Source organism: Drosophila suzukii, chromosome 3 (genome assembly GCF_043229965.1).
Source record: "Drosophila suzukii chromosome 3, CBGP_Dsuzu_IsoJpt1.0, whole genome shotgun sequence".
NCBI lineage: Eukaryota > Metazoa > Arthropoda > Insecta > Diptera > Drosophilidae > Drosophila > Drosophila suzukii.
In genome coordinates this window covers 47,619,228-47,639,904 of record NC_092082.1, presented here as the reverse complement: position 1 = coordinate 47,639,904, position 20,677 = coordinate 47,619,228, and the positions used below count along the sequence as shown (strand labels likewise).

The following is a 20,677-nucleotide window of genomic DNA, read 5'->3' as shown; positions in this document are numbered from 1 at the left end:
GAGTATAGAGTGTACTTGCGCTGCGCACAAGACTACCGAATCTAAATCTGAAATCACAGTTCTCAATCTTTGATAGTTTTCAAGATATCCGCGTTCATACTTACGATTTTTTTAAGTTTGTCGGCGTTAAAGTGGGCGTGGCAAACTTGTTTTTGGGTCAATCGATAAGTATTGTTAGGAACATTTCATTTCAGTTAAAATTTTTATTCTAGCATCAAAAGGGTAGGAACACAGTTTTGGGCGGCTTGCGGGCGTTACAGTGGGTGTGCCACCCTGCTGAAACAAACGCAAGAAGCTCAGGAATCTGCATGCCAAGTCCCAATAGCCTAGATCTCAGCGTTCATCCGGACAGACAGACGGACACACGGGCATGGCTAGATCGACTCGGCTAGTGATCCTGATCAAGAATATATATACTTTATGGGGTCGGAAACGCTTCCTTCTACATGTTACATACTTTCCGTTGAATCTATTATACCCTTTTACTCTACGAGTAACGGGTATAATTAGATATGAAGGCATAAACGTAAAAGGAAGATTGTTCTTTTCAAAGATCTGGCAAAAATATAAGCCAAACGATTTTTTAAAAATTTTCTTTTCAGCTACTATAAGTTTTGTTACTATAATTATATCCGTTACTCGTAGAGTAAAAGGGTATACTAGATTCGTCGGAAAGTATGTAACAGGCAGAAGGAAGCGTTTCCGACCCCATAAAGTATATATATTCTTGATCAGGATCACTAGCCGAGTCGATCTAGCCATGCCCGTCTGTCCGTCTGTCTGTCCGGATGAACGCTGAGGTCTTGGAAACTATAAGAGCTAGGCTACTGAGATTTGGCGTGCAGATTCCTGAGCTTCTTACGCAGCGCAAGTTTGTGCCACGCCCACTCCAACGCGCACAACCCACCCAAAGCAGTGGCTCCTACAGTTTTGATGCTAGAATAAAAATTTTAACTGAAATGTATTGTTCTCATCAATACCTATCGATTGACCTAAAAAAAAGTTTGCCACGCCCACTTTAACGTCCACAAACCGCCCAAAGCTGTGACGCCCACAATTTTCATGCTAGATAAAAAATTTATTGGTCTCGTCAATACCTATCGATTGATCCAAAAAAAAATTTGCCAAGCCCACTCTAACGCCCATAACGCTTAAATCTGTCTACCGCCGGTAGGTGGCGCATTTTGATCTCGCTTTGCTGCTTGCATATCTCCATTTAGCTGAGTAACGGGCATCTGATAGTCGAGGTACTCGACTATAGCGTTCTTCTTTGTTTTAATTTTCAAGACGTGGATAAAGTTTAAAAACTAGATTTTCACGGAATTTAAATGACCTTTCCATTGATGACAATATGTACATATGTAAGTTCAAATTATGAGTATTTTTAACTTTTGTTTTGCGTAAATACTTTTGACCAGCCTTGTATACTTACCCTCCGTTCAATTATTGTTCGGTCGTTGAGCGGCCAACCAGAAACCACGCCAGCCGCAGCAGTCCAACAAGCAGCTACATTTACCTAAAGAAAAACAATGAAGAACACTCTAACGCCCACAAGCCGCATAAGCCTGTGGCGCCCACAATTTTAATGCTAGAAACAAATTTTAAGTGAAATGTATTAGTCTCGCCAACACCTATTGATTGACCCAGAAACGCCCACTCTAACGCCCATAACGCATAAATCTGTCTACCGCCCACATAACCCTATAATGAGATCGCGGGTAGGTGGCGCATTTCAATGTCGCTTTGTTGCTTGCATACCGCCATTTCCCTTTTGTATTCGACTATAGCGTTCTTCCTTGTTATACCCTTGCTGAGGGTATATTGATTTCAGTCAGAAGTTTGCATCGACCCCATAAAGTATATATATTCTTGATCAGCATGACTAGACGATTCGATCTAGCCATGTCATAACATATGAAATATAACCTGGAAACAACATTTTTAAATTAGTTTTGAATTTCGAATTAAATTTTATCAAAATCGGATCGGATCGTATAGCTGCCATAGGAATTGGTGGGAAAATAATATGAAACAAATTAAAGCTGCGGTGTTTTTTAACATATAACCTTTTACGCTTGGAAATAACATTTTTTAAGTAGTTCTGAATTTTGAATTGAAATTTATCAAAATCGGACGACTACATAATATAGCTGTTATAGGTACGATCGGATAATTGGTTGGAAAATAATATGAAACAAGTTATAGCTTCCGTGTTTTTTAACATATAACCTCCTACGCTTGGAAATAACATTTTTTAATTAGTTCTGAATTTCGAATTTAATTTTATCAAAATCGGACGACTATATCATAGAACTGCCACAGGAACGATCGGAAAATTGCTGTTTTCTGACATATATACTATTGGGAATATCATTTTTTGTATTTTTAAATTTAATAAATATAACTGCACGGGTATACAAGCTTCTTGCTTGCCGAAGCTTACTTCCTTTGTTGTTTTTGCTTTTAATTTAATTTAATTTTAAGCTGGCTGTTTATATAGTTATTTCTATTTCGTTAAGAAAATGAATTATCGGCTGGAAAGCGTCTATGTTATCGTGTTTAAAGAACTGCTATTGTTGATGTGGGTCAACAACAAGAGGTTACAATAACCCCGCTGCTTTTCTGCAACAAAGTGGGCGTAATCCTTCTCCCTCTTGAGTTAGGCGATGATCCATCCCACGAGATCATTTTGCGGTATTCCGATGTGACTGGGTATGTGGTGAATTTCTAATGCTATCAGTTTTCAGTTACTCGCTATTTAATTTTGCATATTATAGGTTATATAGCTGTTATGGCTGGCTTTTTGAATTGCTATTTTTGCTATCCCTTAAGACGGCTATTCGAGGCATGCCTACCGAGATGACAGGGTCAATGTCCTTGTCTATCGCTTAGAGTTCGACGGACAGGGAGGTTAGAGTTTTCTACATGATTTGTACTGTTATCCTTAAATGCTGCTCTTGAATGATTTGAAGTGACTGATCCGTTTGTAAAAATAATCTCAAAGCTGTTTTTGCTTACTTCTATAATTTTTCCTTTAAATAATTTCCTAGTACTTCCTTGGTCTTTATCACATTTCTTTCGGCTGTTCCCTTATTTTGTTATTGCGGGTTGGCTCCGAATCACAGACTTTTACTTGGTCTAATATATTTTTAAAGTCTTAGTAAGATTTTGCGTAGCTGGTGTTCATTTTGATGTTAGTGAGTAAAACTTCTTTGGCAGGCAGCTCGTGTGCAAAGACTTTAATTAGTTCCCTTTCGGCTTGGAAACGTATCCTATCCCAGTCGGACCTGTCCGTCTGTACATTTTTCCTATCGATAGGGCCTGCAGGTTCACATCCTCATTATGGGCAAAGTCCATTCGCTTTTATTAAGGCTGTCCAAAATGTTTAGTACTGAAACGTTCGCGACCGCTTTACATAGGAAATTCCAATGGAAAAAGACCTGAACCCCCTAAAAAAGTTCACGTGGTGCCAACCCCTGAATTTTTCTTATGGAAATTATTTTGGGATCAAGCACCACATGCCTGGCGGTCCGACTGGGATGTTCAGCCGAAAGCTCAGCCGTGGTACGTGATAGGTATTGGGTGCACTTCATCAGACCCACAACTTTTCTAAGGTTCAGGTTTGCGTGACCTTTAATTTTATCAAAGGCTGTGTTTGCTATAAAAAGAGTATGCATACACTAGCTTACTTCTGACAAACGCTTTGTGAAGAAAAATACCTTTTCTAGGCTTTACCCCAAAAGTACAGTCAATTGGCAGTTTTAACAAGAGAAAAGGCTATATTCGATGGCCTCGACTATTAGATACCCGTTAACCAGCATAAGGGAGTGCGAGAGGGATGTAGATATGCTTAATGCAGCTCGGTTTTGTTCAATAACACTCCTAGCCTATAGCACCTATCTTCTATCTACTTCTTCTATAGCGCCACTTGGTCTACAGCACAAACTAGCCTACAGCGCCCATAGCTGCTTGTTGGCGTATTAGTGAAAACAGCTTATTTGCTGCATAGTCAACTCAATTGATTCAAAAATATGGATTATTATTTGGTTGTAACGTTTTTATGACTGGTCCGAATTAAATTTGTAAAAAATATTTAAAATTGTGGGCGCTAGACGGGTTTTAGTGTTGTAGTCGTTTGTGGGCGTTAGAGTAGGCGTGCCACCCTGCTGAAACAAACTTGCGCTGTGCAGGAAGCCCAAGAATCTGCATGCCAAGTCCCAACACTCTAGCTCTTATAGTTTTCGAGATTTTAGCATTCATACGGACAGATGGATATGCCTAGGTCGACTCGCCTAATCAAGAATGTATACACTTTATGGGGTCCTAAACGCTTCATTCTGCCTGTTACATACTTTCCGACGAATCTAGTATACCCTTTTACTCTACGATTTACGGGTATAAACATCCTTTGATTATTCCATGTATATTTATTTCTTTGTGCACCAGTACTACAAGGAATACGATTATTCGTCTAGGGAACCTCTAAGTTGATCTGAGGCTTAAAGGAACTTTTGACCAAATTCGCGGGGTGAAGAGTTAAATAACTGCGCTTAAACAATGTGAGAAATAACTTTACGGAGGCCTACCATTTGCTAAATACGCAGCGAAGTCTCATTGTAACGGCAATGCGGGATGGAGAGCTTGGAACAAGAGAGCTTGGAGAGAGGAAGCGGAAAGAGGCGACAGAGCGAGACAGCAGTAGTATGAACGTGAGGGCGAGAGACAAAAGAATTCCAGCATGCCGTCAGTGAAAGAAAGAACAGTATATCACCGCGGACTTTGCACCTTAGTGTGGTGCCGTGCGCAGAGAATGAAAGTTCGAATGGTAAAACCGTACACTTTGGACCGTGGTGTGTTGCTTTGCGCAGAGGGCGAAAGGCAGAGGCCGAGGATAACTGTACCAGGAGGCCTATTTAAGGAGGCCCAGCACTGGAAGATTGACCAGTCATCGAGAATCAAAACGCAAGAGAACAACGTCAGTCGTGAAAGGAGCCGGGTCGCTACGTCGAGACGTTCGGGACAGAATAATTCTCCAAATTGAGATTCAGGTAGCTGAGGTCTTTAAAGGCAAATATACGGCTAAGTTGAGTGGAGACTCGACCGACTGTTGCGAGGACTATTTGACTAATGGATTGTGGAGACGATCAATCTCAACGAGAAAACGCAGGCTCGGGAGGAGTACAGAGAAAACCAAGTCGACTGTTACGAGGACTGATCTAGCTACTTCGGACGGTTGCTCTAGTAGTTAACCAGGAATTGGACAGACGTGGCCCTGGCGCATCATGCCGATCCTGAGTGAGCGTCTGGCAGGACCGGAACTCAAGCCAATAGTAAACGGCAGATCCCGTTCCCTATCCCCGTCGGTGCTATCTTCGACCCAAAACATGGTAAGCGATAAGTCCGCTTCCCCCCCGACTCATCTTCCCCCCATCAATTGCCTATGTGCTTGGCTACGGTTACTAGCACAGTAACAGTTACTGCAACCGCAACAACAGCAAATGGAAGGTTAAAATATATCTCTAGCGGCTGTATACTGTCCTCCCCGTTTCAGAATAACCGAAGCACAGTTTATGAACTACTTCAACATACTAGGCGAACACTTCATAGCTGCAGGAGACTATAACGCCAAGCACACGCGCTAGGGATCTCGCCTTGCGATTCCAAAAGGAAGGGAACTGTACAACGCCATTATTAAGGTTGGCAATACGGTGGCTTGTTTCACCTGCTTCACACACATACTGGCCAACAGATTCCAGAAATCGGCCATACTTGATTGACTTCGCAGTTACGAAAAACATCCCACGTAATCTGATCAGCGCCAGTCCATTGTCAGACCTATCATCTAACCACTCGCCTGTGCTTCTTAGTCTACACCAGCGGCCAGAAACCAAAGACAACCCTTCCAAAATAACGTCAAACAGAACGAACTGACCTGAGTCCACGGCAGAACAACTTAGAAGACATAAACAGCTTCACCAACACACCCGAGTCCGTTTTGGTCTCAGCACCCCAATTCACATGTAATGGGCCTACGAAATTTAGCTATACATATATATATTTTTTCCGTCGAACCAGCGAGTTTTTCCCAAGTTGGCAGGACTAAAGTTTTTTATATTAAGCTGTCTAGCATCATCATAAGGACCCTAAAAAATCGTTTTGGGACAAACTGACGAGCTGCAGACTGACAAACAAAATAAAAGTTTCATATAAATGTAAACGAATACCCTAAGCAGTCCAAAATGTTATGGAAATCCCACGATGACATCTACGAAAACTAAATTTCGTACATCAGCGGACAGCCAGCAACTCTATTTGATTCAAATGTGGACAACGATGATGGATGACACCGGATCCAATGAAGCGTAACTTCAGAATCCGACCGATAAATTCTTTCGATAGGTACTTTCATTAGGGGCTTGATTTGGCGACAGAGATCTGCGAGAAGATGAGCGTTACATAGCTCTAGCCTTGGGAGTGTCTTAGTCTTGAGCGGCACTACTTTTGACTTCGAAGTCAAAAACTATATTTTAGCCTTCAGCAGTTTTTCTACGAATATAGACGCAAGCTCCATAAGCTCTTGAAGATGCGTCGGCAAAGGTATGTAATCTAATCGGTGACATTGGATCGGTATGCACAAACCGATGAGTAGATATTTCTTCTAGTTTAGACACTGTCATTTGTATCATATTCCATGCCGTTTCCAAATGCATCGGAGTCGACTAATTCCAATCGAACTTGTTTAGCCAAAGTTCCTGAAAATAGGACTTAACGAGCGGAGGGGTTCTAACAGCTTCAATGTCACCGATAGTATGTTCCGCTTTGTCGCTCGTCATGGGTACAGCAATATCATTTTTAACTTGTAGGCTTTTTCCTAAGGCTTTTGGAGCAGTGCACTGGAACAACCGAGCAGCAGTTTTCTTCCAGATGTACTCTCATCTCGCTCTCGGGATGTTTTCAGTGGCCCTACGCTCACTTCAATAGCTTTCAGTAAGCTCAAGCATTAATAAAGTGAAGTCCAAAGTGAAACGAAGTCTACGTCTGTTTCTGTGCCCTCAAGTATATTTCTTCCAGAAAATTCCCAACAGCTTGAGGAAACCAGAGGAAAATCCACCCCACTTCATTACATGATCCATCGCACAGTAGTCGCTGCCATAGGCCATAAATCAAAAAATTGATTTTGAGCTATTCCAACGCAACCCACTTTTTCGAACAGCTGATTGTCCAAACTTAACGACCCAATACCGTTTTTTTGGCAATTCTAACGGGACTCTCTAAAAATAGAACGAAAAGAGCGAGCACGTGTTTACGTATTTGCAATTTGCCAGCAGTCAGGTGCAACAGCCCAAATTTAAAAAAGGCAAATTAATTATAAAACACCCGTAAAATCAATAGAACTCAAATGAATATTGTTCATTGTGGTATGTATATACTTTATTTATTCAGATAAATATATAAATATTTTGTGCTGCTTCTTGTGTATATCTATTTTTAAAGAAGTGCGTCTTTTTTAGTTTGTATTTGTTGTCCATTACATTGGTCCCCCAATAAAGTACACATTATATTATTTATTAATATTTCTAGATTATAAAAATGTTTACTTAAGCTGCGACAACCTGCGTCTCCACATTTGCCATTGCAAAATTCAACATAACCTCTTTTATTTTTCAGCAGCTCTATCTAGGAGGGACGCACTTTTTGTTCTGTGTCTGTTATGTTGTTGTTGCCATTGTAGTTTTTTGTTGTTTTTGCGTTGTTTGTTATGTGTTTTAAGAATTTTTTTTGTTTGATTTTTTAATTTTCTTAGGTATCCAAATTCAAAGCGAGTACACTCGAAATGATGTTTTAAACATTTGGATTGAGGAATCTGGCACACTTGCGGAAAGATTTAAAAATGTACTGGATGCCCTAATTAAGGACATAAGAAATAAAAGATATGAGCCGAATTTGGAGGAATTCCAAACACAAATAAGCTATATTTGTAAATAGCTGGCATCGTTTTGGCAGATTGCTAATTGGAATAAAGAGAGATTTCTTAACAAAAATTCTGATTGGCTGGAGTGCAAGGAAACTATAATTATAAGATACTCCTTGCCACTAAAAGCAACTAATAATAGTCGTGGACGGCCAAAAAAGGATTTTGCAGACATTTCGAATAGGACGAAACGCCGACGCATAGCAGAGGTTGCGATTAGAAATGAGTCTGCTGCATCCCTTTTACGGATATCTGATTTGCAAGGGAATAAATCAATTTCCGAACCAAGAAATGAAGAAGTTTTAGCTCTTTTCATGGAATGTCAGTTAACCAAACACCAGTATTTAATGATACGGTCATTTATTAACTCAAAATTATCATATGAAATGTTGCCCAGCTATGATAAAATGCTGTCTGCTAAACAAAAAAGCTATCTGGATAATATTATTATCAGCGAATCTCAAGCAGAAGTTGAACTTCAAAGTTTATTGAATCACACTGCGACACGCATATTGGAACTTCAAAATGAGGTTATCAACAGTGTCAATGATGATCATTTGATTTTATTCGGCAAATGGGGATTCGATGGTAGTACTGGGCATGCAGAATATAAACAGACGATGATGGATACCGACCTAGCAGACAGCATTATGTTTGTTACATCATATGTGCCCCTAAGACTGCCCTGCAGTTCCACAATTGAGTTAAGCGCCCAATCATCACGAAGCCGACTGCGACGTCGGCACAGAAGCCAGCGACGCCGGCGAGCTGAGCGCAACGGCGGCAAAGCGACGCGCTCTCAGTCGGGTCCGCAAAGAGAACGCACAAAAAGTAATTTTGGGCTCTCCCTCTCTCGCCATGTCTCAGACGGAAAAGTGCGTGTGATGGGAAGGAGGCCCAGCAACTAAAATATATAGACTTTTGTGCACCCTTGCCTTTTGAATAATGCGACATTTGTTCGTAAATGATAAAACAACCATTTAAAATAATAGGTTTCTGTTTTAAAATATTTGTATTTCTTAAAAAAATGTATAGGCTTATTAATATTATTTAATATTATGTGAAGTTTTAAGAATATATTTTTATAAACCGATTTGCATAGTCGGATATGTCTATAAATACGCTGCTTTTATGTGCAAGATGCATAGACCAAACGGGACATGCCAAAAAAACAGAACAACAACGGATTAGCGGAACCGTTGTTGTTGTTGCTTGTTGTTTTTCTGGAAGGCACGCGACTTTTTTCGTCTTTTTCACTTGGGTTTACTTATGTGAAGGAGTTAGAATTGCACGCAATTAAGGTAGTTAAATAAAAAAAACCAGTGGTTTAAAAGTGATACCTATACGATTCCCAGGTAAATCTGTCGCAGACCAATATTTATTTAATCAGTGGGAGTAAAAACAAGTTAAAGTATATTGAAAAAATGGAAAATAGAAGACTAACAAAAAAACACGTGGCGCAAAAAAAATAGCTGTGAAAAATATTAATTTTTGACGTGAAAAACAACAAACGATGCATATAAATAAACAAATGAATGAATCTGTGAAAAAATTTGAAAATCTTATTGAGTGCTAAGTTCCTAGGGACCAAAAATAAGAGATGTTTGTTTTTATAACTTATGAGGGATTTTTACATTGAATGCCAAACATAACATTTCTTTTATTATAAATAAATCTTACAAATAACGATTACTTTCGGTCACTCGTTTTTATTCTCGTCTTGTTTTATTTTGAAAACTAATTTTTTTCTAATACTAGATGCAATCGCCCTGGTGGATCCCTCGGAGCCTCCCGAAAAGGCGCTGCTGAAGGCAATGCGGTGCGTTAAAAACTTGAGTTGTACCAAAAAAAAGGCAACGCCGGCACCAGATGCTGAGAAGGAGGTGCCAGCGACCCCGATAACACTGGAAACCCCCGAGCTCAAATTTTAAAATAAACAAATAAAAATAAAAATTACAACTGAAATTTTATTTGCTGCTAAGCGCTCAAAGTGTGCTGAATGTGCGCTTTTTCGCTGCTTGAATGAGCGCTCAACGTGTGCTGAATGTGCGCTTTTTCGCTGCTTGAATGAGCGCTCAACATGTGCTGAATGTGTGCTTTTTCCGCTGATTAATCGAGCGCTCAACATGTGCTGAACGTGTGCTTTTTCTGCTGCTCAAAAAAGCGCTCAAAAGGGTGCTCAAAAAAGCGCTCAATGCGTGCTATTTTATGAGCACTGATGAACCCTAGGACATGCCTATGTTAATTTAAGCACTTAGTTCCATACAAATTGTGCGCTCATTGAGCGCTCAGTGATGAGCTTTTTGCAGTGATTGAGTGCTCAATAAGCGCTGAATGGTACTGCAGGGCAATTAACGGCTGACTTCTATTTATAACCTATTTCCACTGAACAACTGGAGTTGTAAAATTTTAAATAAATATTTTTGTCAAAAATATCTGATTATAACCTGATTTCATCGAATACATCTCCTCCGATACGCCTTTCCAACATATGCATGATTTGCATTTGAATAAAATAAATAAATACATTTTTTTTCTGTGCAAGCAGTGACGGTGCGATAAATATATACATATATTTTCCAATTATTCCTAGCACTTATTTCCACAGCTCAGCAACCAACTTGGGATATTTCCTAGATTACTTTTCCGAAAACGTACATCAAAGTAGTTTTCCTGAACTATTAAATTTGTATTACTGTTCCATTTAGACCTAAGCCGTACCGCTAAGAGTAAACACAAGCGGACGGCTTGTAATATAACGAGGAATCCCCATTAACAAACACTGCTACACCGTACATTTTTTTGGTTTTTCAAAATTAAATTAAATTAATTCCAGACGATTTTTCGCTTCGCTCCACACGATATTTACATTATTTACATTCCGGTATTAAGAATCGGGGTTATCGTTAAGTTATCTGCGGTTTTTTCGTTTTTTCATCGGAATCCAATCCTGTGATCCGCGATACTGTAACCACATTCCAGGCACAGACTTTTTCGGGCCTTATTAATCATACAGAAACAATAGCGGTTGCCCAGTTACTCTGATTTCTAAAATGCCAGGAGGAGACAATAAAAAGTTTTCGGAAATACAACGAGATTACTTTCTGCATCTCCCCGCGCGCCTACAACTTGTTCAATTGCCCACAAATCGATTACGATAACTTCGTTAGACATCCAACAACCAATCAGAAACGATCGTCTTGAATCTGCTGACACCGAAAGTTAGGCCGCAAGTCCAGACCGAAACGTCCGTAAAGTCTATCATTAGTAAAAAAATTGCAATTGCAGCCCTAGCTACGTTCATTACCGTATTCCATCGTATGAGCCATTCCAAAGCAACGATTGAATCTCCAGGCCGTCATTTCCGTCTGTCCACACCTGCCAAGTCCGTAAAGGACAAGTTCGCTCGCTCTGGGACAAAGGCGTAAAGGAATTTGAAGCTTGTCTAGAACTATTGCCAATATTACGGCCGCAGGCAATAGCCATCACAAATAATCCGCCCACTTACATTCCGTCAGGGAGCCGTTTTTCTCCCTTTGATACAGAAGTATTCGAGGGAGACTATCTCAAATGGCCAACATTCTGAGACCTTTTTACTGCTGTGTATATCAACAACACAGGGTTGACGCCGGTCGAGAAGTTATTCCATCTCAACGCTAAGACGACCGGTGAGGCAAATGCAATCGTTGCTAAGTCCCCGCTGACCAATAATGTGTTCGCTTCTGCTTGGGAGTCGCTTCGAATGCGTTTCGAAAACAAAAGACTCTTAGTGAATACCCAACTCAAGCTTCTATTAAACTTGAGTTCCGTCAATGCTGAAACTGGCAGCGCCATAAAATAGCTAAAGAGCACCATCCAAGGATGCCTAGCAGCATTAGCCTATTTCAAAATATCCCCAGAAAATTGGGATTGCGTGCTGGTATACCTGTGCGCCAGTAAGTTGCCAAGGCTGAACCTTTCCTTGTGGGAACAATCCCTTACATCCAAGTCCGATATTCCTAAGTGGGATGAAATTAACGCTTTTCTTAGCGATAGGTATAGGACATTAGAAACTATTGAGGATATAAGGCAGAGTTTTAGTTTGTTGCAATTGGAGTCGAGTGGGAGCGACGTTATCGATAGGTTAGGTCGATAGGGCGATAGCTGCAGCAGCGGGATGAGTCTGGCGGGCGATCTGGCCATTTGAAGATTAATCCCGGTTCGCTCTGGGATTACTTCAAATGGCCCATGTATCCAAGACCCAATGCTGAGAGAGGCCATGTAATATGGCGGGGGCGATGATCAGCAGATATCGTGATAGTCGCGGCCATACTGTCCAACAATCAAGGCAGATGCAGCTAGGAGTGAGAGTATAAATTTTCTTTGTGCTTTGAATTTAATAGTGAGTTATTTTAGATTTCTATAGTAGTTCGGTATTTAATATTTATCATTTATAAAGGCAGCCGGGGTCCCAATACAAAGGGCCCCGGAAGAATTTATTTGGACTCTACTGACATCGCCATACTTCGCCATACCTACCAGCCCGACTTGGCTGCCCAGCAACCGGAACGGACGTTCGACCCGTGCCAGCGACCAGCCAGGAAAGTCTTCCGCAATCGACGCCGACGACGTCAACATTTCCCGGTGAGTCCGTTCCGGCGTACCGCGTCCTCCTCCTCTCGGGAACTTCCAGCGGTCGCATTGCGGCGATGAGAAGTATCGCCATTTTGTCTGGCAGCCGAATCTCGGACTGCCCGTGCACCACTCACCGGAGAGCGCCGTTTTCCCGTGTGGAGATCCGTATCGCTGCTGGCCTCCGGCGGAAAGTCATCAGCCCGGGCTATCATCGCCTCCAGGCCCGGCCCGACGGTGGCTGAAACTTTCGGGAAATTAAAAACACGTGTACCTCGAATGTATATATTGATATTTACTTACCTGTTTGTGAGTTTATCCGGAGTTAGACCCGAGAGCCTTATTTGTCCTCTTTGTTTGCCTAAAACTAAAAAGGTCGCAAGCATTAGTTAAATGGTATATATGGCCTGTCCATTCTTTTCCCCTGGAGCTCCTCAGGATTAGGTGACCATACACACGCGCATCGCGCATGTTCCTTTGAGGGCCGCGTTTCCATGCGAGCTCTACCAATACATGGCTGGTAGAGCATAGTTTCCGCGGCGCCTGTACCCTTTTCCAGCAAAACGAATCCTCTGCTTTGACCGCGTAAATATCCGAGACGGCGGCCAGGTATCGGTCTTAAAGGCTGAGGAAGGATAAATCTGTCAAGAGAAAAATGTATATAAACGATTGTACTTACGATATTTATTAAACCTTTGTAATACCCACTATGTGTCAGTAAGCTTTCCCAGTGGGGGAGATGGAACCGTAGCCGTAGTCGCGAGGAGGGGGCTCCTGCCGACAGCGAATGGGTGGTGCCCTGCAGCATCTTGAGGGCATCCATGGATGGGTGGGAGCGCTTGGCTAGGACATCGATAGCCACCAAATGTAATCCATTTTTCCGTCAATATTTGTAGATTTTTGCTTTGTTTACGTTTTTTTGTCATTAGTGATGTCCGATAATTTAGTAATGTGAGACCGTGAAGTATCGATTTTTATTTTGCGAGCTGTGGCATTAAAGGTACTCTGCCCTGAGGAACGACTGAGCTAGCGGCACTGCCACCGAAAAAAGCAGTTCGTAACCCTGACGCCCCCGCCATCACGACCTATGGCATAGATTGCAATTGCTAGGGAGTGGTGACGGGGAAGTCAGCTGAGTAGGGAAGTTGGAAGTAGAACGGGAGGCACGTCGACATTGCCGACGATTTGCTCCTGGTCACAGGTTTACCAGTGAACCGGTGATGGCATCTTGGGGCAAACCAAGATTTGCATCACGGGATGCACTGAAGAGAATCTGTGATAATTTCTGTGATAGAGTAGTTTTAAGGCTTGTATGTTGTTATTTATTTATTTGAAATGTTTTTTTGTTAGGATGTGGTGTTCCTGGGTTTTTCTCCCCGTCCTGGACTTCTAATTTTATATCGGTTGTGAACTTAATTGCGTAATCGTGACCCGTAGCAACCCTACGCGCTGGACGGTTACCTCGATTTAAAATAAAAAAAGAGGGCGGGAAAGAAAAGCCAACAGGAGCCAAACCGAGCCGATGTCCTTAACTGGCGGCTATCACCACGGGTGATAGCTAGTCCAGTTGACGATCGGCTAGGCGGAGACGGGAAATAGGATTTTTGGAGAAAGCGCAAGACAAGTAGGTCGGAAGCCCACCGGCGAGGGTCAGTTCCATCTCCCCACGTCAAGAGTAGTAGGAAGAAAAAAATAATACGAAAAAATAGGAGATTTTGAAAGGTGTTGGAAAGTGAGGAAGATTTGTTTATTGTTATTTATTTTTGCTATTAGTTATTTTCGTATTTATTTTGATATTTATTATATTATTTATTATTGTATTTATTTGTTGTCTTAATTATTTATTTATTTATCACATTTATTATCGTATTAGTAGCTATTAAGTATTTATTCAAAATTTCTTGGGAAGTATGTCCGAGGGTAAGGACGTCAGGGATAGGCACGGTCACTAGCTTAGGTCGATGGGTCCTCCTGGCGACGACAGAGACGATGTCTGGTCCACGGATGTAGAGGGTGCTGCTGGGTTGCCGCGGATATCGCTGGCTGAGGGGTTACCCAGAACGCCGGTAGGCGGTAGTGCGGTGATTTGGATTCGGGATCAACCGGCGGATCTGGAGCCCCATCGGTCGCCCAGGGTCCTGGGTTTCAAAGCTATCGTCGAGGCGCAGGATCGACTTCTGGTTCCGGAGCAGACGGCACCACAAAAGCTGAACACGGAACGGGATACAGCGGCGGAGTCGGCGATGAACGCAGCTCTGGCACAGGCTGCCCAAACCTATCGCGCGTCACAGGAGGTAGGAGTAAGCCAGGCGTTGCGGGAAGAAATCAGGAACGGATTCATCGACATGATGAAGTTGTTGAACGACGTCCTGAGGCCAGCCGAGAGCAAACCGCAGCCGCTTCAGGAGGGCGCGAGTCGCCAAGTGTCGATGGTGCCCACCCCGTCGTGTCCAGAAGGCGGCGCAAATGGCCCAGCGGGGATTCAGCAGCGGCAGGATACAGGAGGATGCGACCGAAGGCCGCCGGAATTGCCGCCCAGGCAGCGACCTCGACTGCCGGTAAATGACTCGCCAGGGATCGACAGCAGCCTGAGCCAGGAACCGGAGTATCATCCGGCAGGCAGGAGCGATCGCCACGCACGGCCATGGCGCATTGAGGACCGAAGGACGGCGGATTTTCGGGACGAGCCGCGGTTATACGCCAACGCGGGAGCCGGCAACGGAAACCGCTTCATCCGAGTGGACCGCTGGAACCTCTCATTCGGCGGCGAGGACGATGGCCATTCCGTGGACGACTTCGTGTTCCGTCTGGAGTTCCTGCAGCGGCAGCATCAATGTCCGTGGTGTGAAGTTCTGCGCAACTTCCACGTACTCTTATCGGGCAGAGCGAAGGAGTGGTACTGGGTACATGTACGCCAGTCCAGAGTGGACACTTGGGCCCAGCTGCGCAGGGCTCTGATGGATCGGTTCCGTGGCCACCAGACGGAACACGAAAGGATGCACGAGCTTCTTCAACGTGAGCAACAGCCGGGAGAGAGCGCGGATGACTACATCCATTCGATTCAGCAACTCGCCTCACGCCTGAAAAAACCAATGCCAGAGCGGCAGTTGGTGAAGGTGGTCAAAAAGGGCTTGAGGGATGGCATCGCTAGGTATGTTTACGCGATGGACGTACTCACGGTAGACGAACTTCGGGAGGAGTGCGTCGAAGTAGAGAGGAGTTTCGGTAGTCGAGGGCGTGCTGCTTACCTGCAGCAGAACAAGGTACGGGTCAGCGAGGCGCACGTACAGGACGAAGTCGACGAACAGCGACACCTGGAGGTGGACGAGCTACGTGGGCGAGTCCGAAATCTATTTAGGCCAGGTTGCTGGAATTGCGGGGCTGCGGAGCACGAATTCCAAGATTGCGAGGCCACGGAGTGGAGGAGATTTTGTTTCCGGTGCGGCAAGCTGGGCGTGATTTCTCCAAAATGTCCCGATTGCGCGGAAAACGGTCGGCTGGGCAGTCCGAAAGCGGGAGGGACTCGCCCAGGTTGGAATCCCGCGAAGTAGTTCCGAAGAAAGAAGAAGAAGAAAAGAAAGTACATAGTCCATCTAATAGTAATAAGTATTTATTAAGATACCTACCGGAGGATGAGAGGCTTCGCCGTTATATGGAGGCACGGAACCGGATCTTTGCGGAGCATCAGCTGAGCGGCATGCGTCTAGTCTCACGGAGAGTCCAGAAGGCAAGGGAGCGCTTCAGGATGAGGAGATCCAGACGACGAGAGGTGGTGGCGGCCGTTAAGCGCATTGATTCCGCTGATCCTCGACCCTTCGCCGACGTGGAGACCTTGGGCAAGCAGCTCACCGGCTTGTTGGATACAGGCGCCAGCGTAAGTGTGCTGGGCAAAGGCTGTCGAGAGCTCGTGGAAGCGCTGGGAGTTACCGTCCAACCGCATTTTTCGGTAGTCCGTACGGCTTCTGGCGAAGATCGATCCATCATCGGACGCTTGGAGCTGCCTGTGAGGTACAAAGGCGTAAGTAAGCCGGTCACGTTCTACCTGTGCCCATACCTGGAACAAACGGCGTACTTCGGAGTCGACTTCTGGCGAGCCTTCGGACTAGCTCCAGCCGTCGTGGGGAAGCCGGCGACGAGACGCGCCAAGGCAGCGGAGGAAATCCATGCCAGCCAGATGGAGCACTATGCCGATCAGGAAGATGAGGACCAGGTAAGGGAGGAACCCGAATCCTGGAGCCTTTCTGCGGAGGAAATGCTGGCGTTAGGCAAGGTCAAGGAGGAGTTCCTTACCTTTGAAAGGGACGGCCTCGGAGTCACCAGCATGGAGAGGCATTCCATTGAACTGATGGAAGGAGCTCGGGTATTTAAGGATCGTCCGTATCCGATGTCTCCGGCGAAGCAGAAGGTGGTCGAAGACGAGATCGACAAGATGTTGGAGCTGGGTGTCATCGAGGAGAGCAAAAGCCCGGAACAACAGTGGTGTCGAAGCCAGGGAAAGACCGGTTCTGCCTGGATGCCCGGAAGTTGAACGCCTTGACTATCAAGGATGCATACCCTCTGCCCAGTATAGAAGGAATCCTCTCCAGAATAGATCAGACGCATTACATCTCCAGCGTTGACCTGAAGTTTGCGTTTTGGCAGATCGAACTGGATGAGAAAAGCAAGGAGTACACTGCGTTCACTGTTCCAGGCAGGCCGTTGTACCAGTTCCGAATGATGCCGTTCGGACTGTGCAACGCGGCACAACGCTTGGTGCGACTCATGGATCGGGTGATACCAGCGGAGCTCAGATCCAACGTCTTCGTCTACTTGGACGACCTGCTAATCCTGGCTCCAGATTTTCAGACGCACCTGAAATACTTGCGTCGGGTAGCCCACAGTCTGAAATCAGCCGGATTGACCATAGGGTTAAAGAAGTCGAAGTTTTGCTTCAAATCTTTGACTTACCTAGGGTTTATAGTCGGAGGTGGACTGCTGCGGATGGATCCTGGACGTGTTACGGCAATCCAGAAGATGCCTTACCCGAAATCCATGAAGGAAGTACGTGCCTTCCTCGGAACAGCGGGATGGTATCGACGGTTCGTCAAGAACTTCGCTACGCTAGCCGCACCACTCTCCGAGTCCTTGAAGAAGGTTGGAAACACAAAGTTTTCCTTAAGTCCCAGCGCTACCCAGGCAGTGGATGACCTGAAGTTGGCCTTGACGAGCGCGCCGGTCCTGGTTCATGCGGATTTCAAGAAGCATTTCTTCATCCAGTGCGACGCATCCCACGTTGGCGTCGGCGCGGTATTGTTTCAGCGGAACCAGGACGGAGACGAGCAGCCCATCGCGTTCTTCTCGGCCAAGATGAACAAACACCAGGTTAACTACTCGGTCACGGAAAAGGAATGTCTGGCGGCCATCCTAGCTATTCGGAAGTTCAGACCGTATGTGGAAGGGATGCCTTTCAGCTGCAGGGCTACGATTTCAGCATTGAACATCGTAAAGGCAGCGAGAACGTAGTCGCCGACACTCTGTCCCGCATCATAGAGGAAGTCCGGATAGATCCAACGGAGTTACTGGGATTCGAGACGACCGAATTTGCTGCGGAGGATTATACGGAGTTAGAGCAAGACGTGGAGTCCAACAGGGAGCACTTACCGCACCTCAAGGTGGACGGCGGACTCATCTTCAAGCGCATGAGTAACCCCAAAATGGACGAGGAATTGGAAGGATCCGACTGGAAGCTGTGGATCCCGCAAAGCCTGACGCACATCTTGATAGAGCGTGCTCATTCGGACCCCAAGGCTGGCCATGGTGGGATGACGTAGACCTTGGAGATCCTGCGACGCCAGTTCTATTGGCCAGGGATGACCGTCCAGGTACGGGAATACGTCCGGAGTTGCGAGGTGTGCAAGGAATCCAAGGCGCCGAACTTCCGGATGCAGGTCGGAATCGGAAGAAGGGTAGAGACGGAGAGGCCATTCCAGAAACTGTACATCGATTTCCTGGGCAAGTATCCGAGGTCCAAGAGTGGACACGCCTGGATATTTGTCGTGGTGGACCACTTCTCGAAGTACACCTTCTTAAAGGCGATGAAGGAGGCGACGGCGTCGAACGTTGTAAATTTCCTGGTAAACGAGGTATTTTACAAGTTCGGGGTGCCTGAGACGATACATTCGGACAACGGCAAACAGTTCGTATCCAAGGCGTTTGAGGAGATGATCGATGGCTTCGGTATACAGCACATGAGGACTCCCGTATACTCACCACAGAGCAATGCCGCGGAGAGGGTAAACCGGAATGCCTTGGCCGCAATTCGCAGCTTCTTGGACGAAGATCACCGGGAATGGGATGCACATTTGCCGGAGATTGTGGTGGCCATCCGAAACACTGTCCACTCAGCCACAGGGGAAGCGCCATTCTTCACTGTATTCGGCCATCACATGTTCCTCAACGGTTCCAGCTACAAACTAGCCAGACGACTCAGGTCTCTGGTCGACCATGAAATGGCCGGAATGCAGACCAAGGTTCGGGTTATCCACGCCAAGGTGCAGAAGCAACTGGAGGGTGCATACCAGACGAGCCGGCAGCGCTACGATAAGCGAGCCCGTACGCTGCTCGCCAAGCCAGGACAAGAAGTCTTCCGCCGCAACTTCGTGCTTAGTGATTTCAGCAAATCTTTCAACGCCAAATTTGCTCGCAAGTTCCTTAAAGCCAGGGTGGTCAAATCCGTCGGCAGCAATGCATACTTGCTGGAGGACCTCCAAGGCCGCAGTCTGGGAGTATATCATGCCAAAGACATCCGGTTGTGACCTGAAAGAAGGACAAAACAAAGTATACGAGCATCGCGATCACATCTGCAATACTTCCCGTCATGCGTGGGCCCCGCGTTAGGCGCCGATCGAACTGCAGGATGGTATCAGTGCCGTGTTGAATCCCATCGTATCTCCAAAGCTACCAATTATTTCATCGTTCTGCTGAAACTCCGGGCAGCGCCCCTCGAAATCTTTGGTTGATGTTGCAATTGCAGTCGAGTGGGAGCGACGTTATCGATAGATTAGGTCGATAGGGCGATAGCTGCAGCAGCGGGATGAGTCTGGCGGGCGATCTGGCCATTTGAAGATTAATCCCGGTTCGCTCTGGGATTACTTCAAATGGCCCATGTATCCAATGACCCAATGCTGAGAGAGGCCATGTAATATGGCGGGGGCGATGATCAGCAGATATCGTGATAGTCGCGGCCATACTGTCCAACAATCAAGGCAGATGCAGCTAGGAGTGAGAGTATAAATTTTCTTTTATCATTTATAAAGGCAGCCGGGGTCCCAATACAAAGGGCCCCGGAAGAATTTATTTGGACTCTACTGACATCGCCATACTTCGCCATACCTACCAGCCCGACTTGGCTGCCCAGCAACCGGAACGGACGTTCGACCCGTGCCAGCGACCAGCCAGGAAAGTCTTCCGCAATCGACGCCGACGACGTCAACATTTCCCGGTGAGTCCGTTCCGGCGTACCGCGTCCTCCTCCTCTCGGGAACTTCCAGCGGTCGCATTGCGGCGATGAGAAGTATCGCCATTTTGTCTGGCAGCCGAATCTCGGACTGCCCGTGCACCACTCACCGGAGAGCGCCGTTTTCCCGTGTGGAGATCCGTATCGCTGCTGGCCTCCGGCGGAAAGTCATCAGCCCGGGCTATCATCGCCTCCAGGCCCGGCCCGACGGTGGCTGAAACTTTCGGGAAATTAAATACACCTGTACCTCGAATGTATATATTGATATCTACTTACCTGTTTGTGAGTTTATCCGGAGTTAGACCCGAGAGCCTTATTTGTCCTCGTTGTTTGCCTAAAACTAAAAAGGTCGCGAGCATTAGTTAAATGGTATAGCTTACAGTGCAGTTACGTACCTTTTTGGCCTGTCCCTTCTTTTCCCCTGGAGCTCCTCAGGATTAGGTGACCATACACACGCGCATCGCGCATGTTCCTTTGAGGGCCGCGTTTCCATGCGAGCTCTACCAATACATGGCTGGTAGAGCATAGTTTCCGCGGCGCCTGTACCCTTTTTCAGCAAAACGAATTCTCTGCTTTGACCGCGTAAATATCCGAGACGG

At 45.5% G+C, this 20,677-nt stretch overlaps 1 long non-coding RNA gene across 1 annotated transcript; it reads right to left on the bottom strand.

The window, feature by feature from the left end:
- Positions 1-12,368: 12,368 nt before the first annotated feature.
- On the bottom strand, positions 12,369-13,867 carry LOC139353127 (uncharacterized). The gene is made up of 3 exons (XR_011604283.1): positions 13,263-13,867; positions 12,887-13,208; positions 12,369-12,824 (listed from the first exon to the last, which is right to left on the bottom strand). It is a non-coding gene; the product is annotated as an uncharacterized lncRNA (long non-coding RNA).
- Between the last annotated feature and the right edge of the window lie 6,810 nt (positions 13,868-20,677).